Source organism: Stenella coeruleoalba (genome assembly GCF_951394435.1).
Source record: "Stenella coeruleoalba genome assembly, chromosome: 14".
In the NCBI taxonomy this organism is placed as follows: Eukaryota; Metazoa; Chordata; class Mammalia; order Artiodactyla; family Delphinidae; genus Stenella; species Stenella coeruleoalba.
In genome coordinates, this window is record NC_137160.1 from 72,598,150 (window position 1) to 72,605,672 (window position 7,523).

The following is a 7,523-nucleotide window of genomic DNA, read 5'->3' on the forward strand; positions in this document are numbered from 1 at the left end:
CCTTCTCCCCTGGCTTGTTGGCCCAATGTCTGAACAGGGGGAGTCCCCAGTCTGATTCAGGCCTCCCCTCTCATGCATGGAGCCCTGTCTGGATGCCTGGCATGGTAGGTTCAGGGCAGAAGAGGGACAGAGGGGACACCGTGGATGTGACCTTGCAGTGCAGACACCCACCTCCCTAAGGCCAGACCCCTGAGCCTGGCAGCACACGGAGGCTCCGAGAGGAAGAGCCTGTGTCCAGGGCGGGACCCGGGCCCTTCTGAGCTGGGTCAATGAACCAAACACACCACCCAGGCCCTGGAGAGCAGGAGCAGGGGTCCTGCTGGGTGACACGCTAGGGAAGTCAGCGCTGCGTGAAAGGCCCCTGGGAGTTATCACAAATAGGATGTAAACGGCAGCTGACACAGTGCTTTTCTGACCACACATAATTGAATCTCATGACAGCCTTCTCAGGTATGTAATAAAAGCATCCCCACTTTACAGATGAGGACGCAGAGAATCTGAGAAACGGCCACAAGGATGGTAAGAGGAAGCCAGGTTCCGGCATCCAGCCCCACACCCTGGGCCAGGCTGCCTCGACGCTCCACCCTCATCCATCACTGAAGTACACCTGGGGGCATCGCAGCTCCCAGGGCAACCCAGCCCCTGGAGTGAGCTAGCCCTGGGTGCAAATCCTACCAATGGTACTTTGAGTGACCCGGAACAGGTCCATCCCCAAAGGGGGCAGCGCCATAACCAGAGATGGGATTCAAGGAGACCACAGCACAGGGCGGGTACTTGGGAGAGGGACAGAGCAGCAGGGTCTGCAGCCAGGTTTACGGCTGCTCGGCAGCCTGTGGCTCAGCTGTTCTAAGGGGCTACCAGCACCAATTCCAGGTAGCCCAGGCCCCCACGTCCTGGGCCCACCACCAGGCCCGCCCACACTGGGGCATCAGGAGAGAGGACAGAGATGGGAGCCACCCTCCAGGTCAGGTCCCTCACACCGGGGGTGAGGACCCGCCCCCTATCCTGGGAAGAATCTTACCCTCTGCAGGGCGGGTCTGCAAGCAGGGCAGGTGCAGGCACGGAGCACAGCCAGTCGGGGCATGGCCCCAGGACCCAGCTGGGGTTCTAGCTCTGGCCTAGCACTGGCTTCCTGGGTGCCTTGGCCAGTTTTCTTCTCCCTGGGAGCTGAGCTAGCTGATCTCAAAGGGCCCTCCTGCCCTTTATACCACATTGGAGGAGCAGCGCAGGTGATAACGATGTTATCATTACTACAATTACAGACAGCCCAGTTACTGTGGGCAGACTGGCTACCAGGCTCAGCACTAAATGGTATTTAGTCCTCACAACTGTTCAGGTGCGCGTGATATGGGCCCAGAGAAGAGCAATCACTTTGCCTAAAGTCACACAGCTGAGGATGGAGATCAGCGAAGCAGCTCGGGTAGAACACCAGCCCTCTGACTCAGAGTCTAAGCTCTTAACTGTTGTGCTATGCAGTGACTAAAACTACCACCGACCCCCAAATATGGCCTGCTTGGCTCCAGAACGCAGTCCGGCCTCAGTTGCCACACCCCGCGCCGCTGGGACTTCATGTTGGGTGAACGAGGGAGAGGGGAGCCGCTGCCAGCCGATCCAGCCCCCTCCCCCCACCCGAGGTGCAAGCCTGTCTCTTCATAAGGACGCTAGGAGCCTCTTCTCCGTGTAGCTGTCTTGGGTTCACCCCCAGTTAGAGCTGAGCTGTCCAATACGGTAACCACGTGTGGCTGGCCCAGAACCGCGTCTATTACTACCACTTCAGGTCATAACAGCAATTAGAACATCACCCCATCTTCCAGAGGCATCAGACTGGAGGGAGGGCTTCGACAAACATTTGAGTGGAGGGAATCCACGTGGGGAACACTCACCTTTTCAGGGTGGCTCCGTGTTTTCCTGACTCATCCCATCCTTTAGATCCCGCTCCCATTTCGAGCCCTGCCTTGCCTCCAAGCAGCGAATTCGAACCCGCACCGCTCAGCTCTGAGCTGCATCTGAGACTCCACGTGCGCCTGGGATTCCCCCTGCGCTGTATTGCGCCTGCGCGTCCCGGGTGCTCTTAAAGGGCCCACACGGCCGCCACAGGGCCCCCTTCGCTGGCCATTGGAAGGGGGCCCAGCCAGGGGGGCGGGCAAACCCGGTGGACAAAAGGTTTTGTGTTTAAATCATCACCATCACCAGCTCACTAAAGAGTGGCAGGAGGAGGGGAGAAGTCAGGAAAAACTGGCCTCAGTGTCCTCATAGACTCCATGTGTGACCCTGGGTGACTTGTATGGCCTCTCTGAGCCTTGGTTCCAGTTCTCTGAGCCTCTGTCAAAGGGAGTGGAGGCATTTGAAGGACTGGGATGGCATCAGGTGATGTGTGATCAGGATGACAGGGCAAATTAGTCCTGTGAGTGGGACCCACCCCCAGAGCAGTGGGGCCCAAAGGTTCCAGTCCTGAGGCTACCGCCCACCAGCATGTGGCCTTTGGCAAGTGACTGCCCCTCTTTGAGCCACCTATGTCTCAAATGTAAAGTGAAACTAATATTACAATGCACGTACCATGTGGTGTTGAACAGAGGAGACAGGTAGTCAGATCCACTAGGCAGCACAGATCCTGTTCTGTAGATGTATTATTTCTGTCTTCACCTAGTCTGGCTGATTTTCACCTTGGAAAGTGGGTTTCTAGGTTAAAAGAGTTTGAGAAATAGATGCCTATGTCCCCCTCCCCCCACCACCTTGGAGATGCACAGATCACATTAGCATATTAAAGGCTCTGAAAAGTCCTGCAGGCAAGATACCCTTCCAGCTTTAACCCAGCATTTCCCTAACTTTTTCCGATCACCTAAGTTTTTGTTCCTATCTGTTAGCATCCCAAGGAACAAATGGGACTTAAGGAAATACTGAGTCCTTACTCTTGTGTTGCAATTGGGAAAACTAAGTCCTTTCTCCTCACTGGGCCTCAGTTTCCCCAATTGCAACACAAAGACTCCTCATGAGTTTGCTGCAGAGCCAGAACTGGAATCCAACCCTGACCTGAGTTGTTGGGCCTCACATCCTAATTGGCCTTTGTCCACTGTGTAGAGCTAGGCCCCAAAGAAGGGAAAGACCACCAGGGAGAGAAAGGAAGCCCTCACTTGAGAACTGGGGATGATCCTCCATTTTGAAAATGAAAAAAGGTTCAGAGAAGGGAGGCAACTTGCCTGAGAGCACACAGCAACTAGGTCCTAGACTTTCCAGAGGCAGATATAGACTCCTTTTTCTCCTTGTGGGAGTGGCAGTGGCAGGGTTTCCTCAGTCTTGTAACGTCAGCCTCACTTAATGGGGAGCTCACTCTAGGGGCTCCCGACCACATCCCCAGGTTCCAAGTTTCCCTAAGGCCTCCTCCGAGGAGACTCCCGGGTGTGACTACAGCAGCCCCTGGTGGCCAGTCTCCACGACCAGCCACCCCACCCTGTAGTGGCCAAAGGCAGATCTGTGGGATCCAGTGGGTATATCCCAAACTGAGGGGGGAGTCTCTGATGACGCTGAGAAGACTCTGAGCTGGGATATGGGGATCTGGGTTTGAGTCCCATCTCCACCCAACCTGTCCCATCTTCACCTGTTAGAAGCCATCACAGCCTGTTGCTATAGAAAAGCAGAATGCCCCCGTGCTGTGGAAATGCCAAATCGCTAAAAAAAAAAAAAAAAGAAAAAAAGAAAGAAAGAAAAAAAATCCTGCCACCCCCCAGCAGAGGTCTCCTTCTAAGCCAGAGGATTCAAATCCTGAGTCCACCACATCCAGGCTGTGTGTGCTTAAGCAAATGCCTTTACTTAAGCACACACAGCCTGTGGGTCTCACGTTCTTCATCTGCAAAATAGGCAGAAAAATTTGTTCTTATATCTTCATGATTTTGGCAGGGTAATAGGAAATCCTGACTCATTGGTATAAATGAGGAAAAAAAATTGATTATCCCAAACAACCATAAGAAACCCATGGTAGGGTAGCTCCAGGGTTCGTTAATTCAATAGCACAATGGTGTCATCAAGGACCCATGTCCTTTTCATCTGTCTGTTCCACCAAGCCCTATCATGGTCACAAAACGGCTGCTGCAGTTCTGGGCATCACATCCAGACCTGACAGTGCCCAGCAAAAGAGAAGATAGTGTTTTTTACATTTCTCTTTTTTCCCCCAGAATTCTTCCTCCTTTGGCAGACTTTCCCTTCTGTCTCATGGTCCAGAACTGGTTCACGTGGCTATTCCTATACCAATACCTAGTAAGGGAGATAGAGTCACAGTGGTTGGCTCGGCGAAAGCCCATGACTGTAGAGCAGAGTGGAGAACTCTGAACAAAATGAGGTGCTGTGAATAAGGAAGAGAGTCATGACTTTTGGAGAGGCATCCACACCAGTCCATGAGGTCCCACACATGGTTCCTGAAATATGAATGCCAAGCACTGAGCACAGCGCCTAACACATGGCAGGTGCCTTATGTGTGTTCATTTGTTCTCTCCTTTTTGGGCTTCCCTCCAAAAACACAAGACTCCCAGCCTGGCCTCTCCTGACCCAGCCTCCCGCCCTCCATCCCTCGGGCTGGGGTCTCCACTGCCCAATGCCCCTTCTACCCTGTCCTCTGGTTCCATCACCACCACCTCCTTTTGTTTCTGTCTCCAAAGCTTGGGATGAACAAGGATCTCCCCATTGTCCCCCATGACTTCAGATTCCTAAAAAACAAAAGACGGGATGTGCTCGATTCTCATGCAAATGCCTTTGCCAGGGAGTCAAAAATTAATAACAGTATAAACAGAGGCCTGGAGTATTTCACCACCCCGTCCAAGCAACCAGAGTGATCAGAATACACCGTTATCCGGGCAAGGTGTGGAGACTGACTGCCAACTCCATTATTACATTCGGAAATGTCAGAAGCGTGCGAATGCCAGGAGGAGATGAACAGTATGGTTGAAAATGACTTCTGATTAAAAAAAAAAAATCCCCAGCATTCATCTAAAACAATAATAACAGCCAATAATAACAGTGCATGTAATAATGAACTATTCACAGGCATAAGAGGTAATTGTTCAATTAAGATCCAAGAGTTTCTGAGACTGTCTTTTCTGATGGGGTCCCATTGTTTTTGACTCTGGTAGCACTAATTATTTCCCAGTAGCGCTTTAAAGTTGGGATGAAAAAAACCCTGCTGTCACACATGACATACAAGTGCTTTAACATTATTAAATACACATACACGCACATAATAAGAAATCCTTGTTGGAATAAAGTTAAGCGTATGTTCAAACTGACAGTCTCCAGGGTTCAGCTGAAGTGGCAGGCAACAGCCAGGGTCTTACCCCACTGCAGAAGCGATCTGGCCTCACCACCTCTCACCCCTCAGGGGTCAGAGTGTTTTCTCTCCAGGATGGGGTCTGAGGGCAGAATGCCTGGGTTCAAATCCCACCTCCACCACTTACCAGCCAGCTGCCCTGGGCAAGTGTCTTGCCCTCTCTGAGCCTCCGTTTCCCCATTTATAACATGGAGTGCAGTGGACATTCAGTTTTTTGGGTTTTGTTTTTTGTTTCTTTTTGGCCTCACCAGATTCTAGTTACTCTTTCTTCTATTGTCCGTATTCATTAGCTATTGCCACAAAATTGATGCCTGCCCTTGAAAAAAATCACAAAACTCAATGACATACAAAAAAAATGTTTTTGGTCCTGCATCTGTGGGGTCCCTCTGACCTCTGCGAGGCTTGCCTGGGATGACATAGCTCTATTCCACGTTCTCTCACCCTCCTCCCGGGTGCTGGCGCCGGCATGTCTGCTAACATCCCACTGGTTAAGACAAGTCACATGGTTAAACCCAGGGATGCAAACTTATGCTTTGCCCACAGTCGAAAGACAAAGTTGTACTGCAAAGGAATGGCTAAAGGGAAGAGTCAGGGCCACTGAAGCAGTCTAGCACAGGTATCAACACTCCAACTTGCCTCGGGAACTTCCCCTCCCCACGCTCAGTCCCTGTAGTCCGGGAGAAGTTAACATCACCCCTGGTTCTAGCTCTACCTTTCAGAGATTCTGATCCTCCGGTTTTTCTCCATTAAAGAGAGATTAGTGAGTGTCAGGAAGGTCATCAAAAGCCCAGAAACATCAAACTGAGACCATGTCCTAATCAGGAGGGACGTTTTCCTCTAAGTGATTCTATGTCTAATGTGTCCCCTGAAAATATTTTGACATACCACCAGTACCTGCCCTATATTTTGAAGGACATTGGGAAAGGTCATCTTTCAGATCTTACAGGAACAAACAAAATCTCAATGGCCTGAAAATATTTTAAGTTCCCCCTGAACAGCTTTTGAGTTATAGAACATCAACACCCAAACCACCAAATATTTAGAAAATCACAGTTGAAAAAGTTACTATGTATTTAGCTGAAAATGTTCTCAGAGGAAAATTCATAGCCTACAATTCTTCCGTTATTTTTTTTAAAATGAATGAATTAAACATTCACCTCACTAATTTATGGAGTCTCTTTGAGTTGAGAGGGTGTTTTGATTTTGTGGGCCAGCCCATCATAAAACCCCCTAGAGAAATGACCTCTTTATAGCCCCAGAATAAGTCATAGCCGTTTTCCATGACAATGTTGCCCAGATCGGGTAGAGGGGTGGGCATCTGGGAGAAGGCTTGTCGCAGATGTTACTGGCTGCCTAGGCAACATTGGTTTCCCCATCCTCCTTTCCCACAGAACCGAGACCTGGCTGGGGAAACTACCTTTCTCCATATTGCCTTCTGCTGCTTTGAGACAACTGCTGCTTCCAGCCTGCTGATTGGCTGAAGCATGGGACACATGACACAATTCTGGCCAATAATACAAGAGGAGAGGTTGGCTGGGGGACTTCACGGAAAGGTTTCCTCCCTCATAAAAAGAGACACAGGAAGAACTATTTCTCCTTCTTCTTCTGGATGCTGCCGAACCTGGATGTGATTCCTGAAACAGTGGCGCCGTCTTGTTTCTTTGATGGAGGCCTGTGTGAGGAAAAAGCCAGCACATCTGCTGGGTAGTGCCTAGCACAGTGCCTGATAAATGTTTGAAGGGATAAATGAGCTGGCAAAACCCTTAATGAATCACAGAGACTGAATGAACCAGCCTTACTGCCCTTCCTAACTTGGGACTTCCTGCCGAGACAATAAATATTCTTTTCTTCAAGGCAGTGTAAGTTTTCTGACTTGCTGCCCCAAACACATAACTGTTGGAACACCACAACCACAATCCTCTCTTCTTTGACAGGCCCAGGGAATCATCTGACCTTCACAAAAGCTGTGCCCCATCTTACAGTTGAGGACACTGAGAATCAGAGTTTAGGCCCTACCCACGGTTACCCAGAAGGCTTGGCTCAGCCAGGGAGGGCATCCCAGCCCCCAGCACAGGATTGGCTCAGGCATGACATGTGACCCGAGTCCGCCCAATCAGAATGGCTCTTGGGACCTCCATTGAGAATGGTGGAATGAGGAAGCAAGTAGCCCTGGGAGAAGCGGGGTCATCCCTGGATCACGAGGACAGCC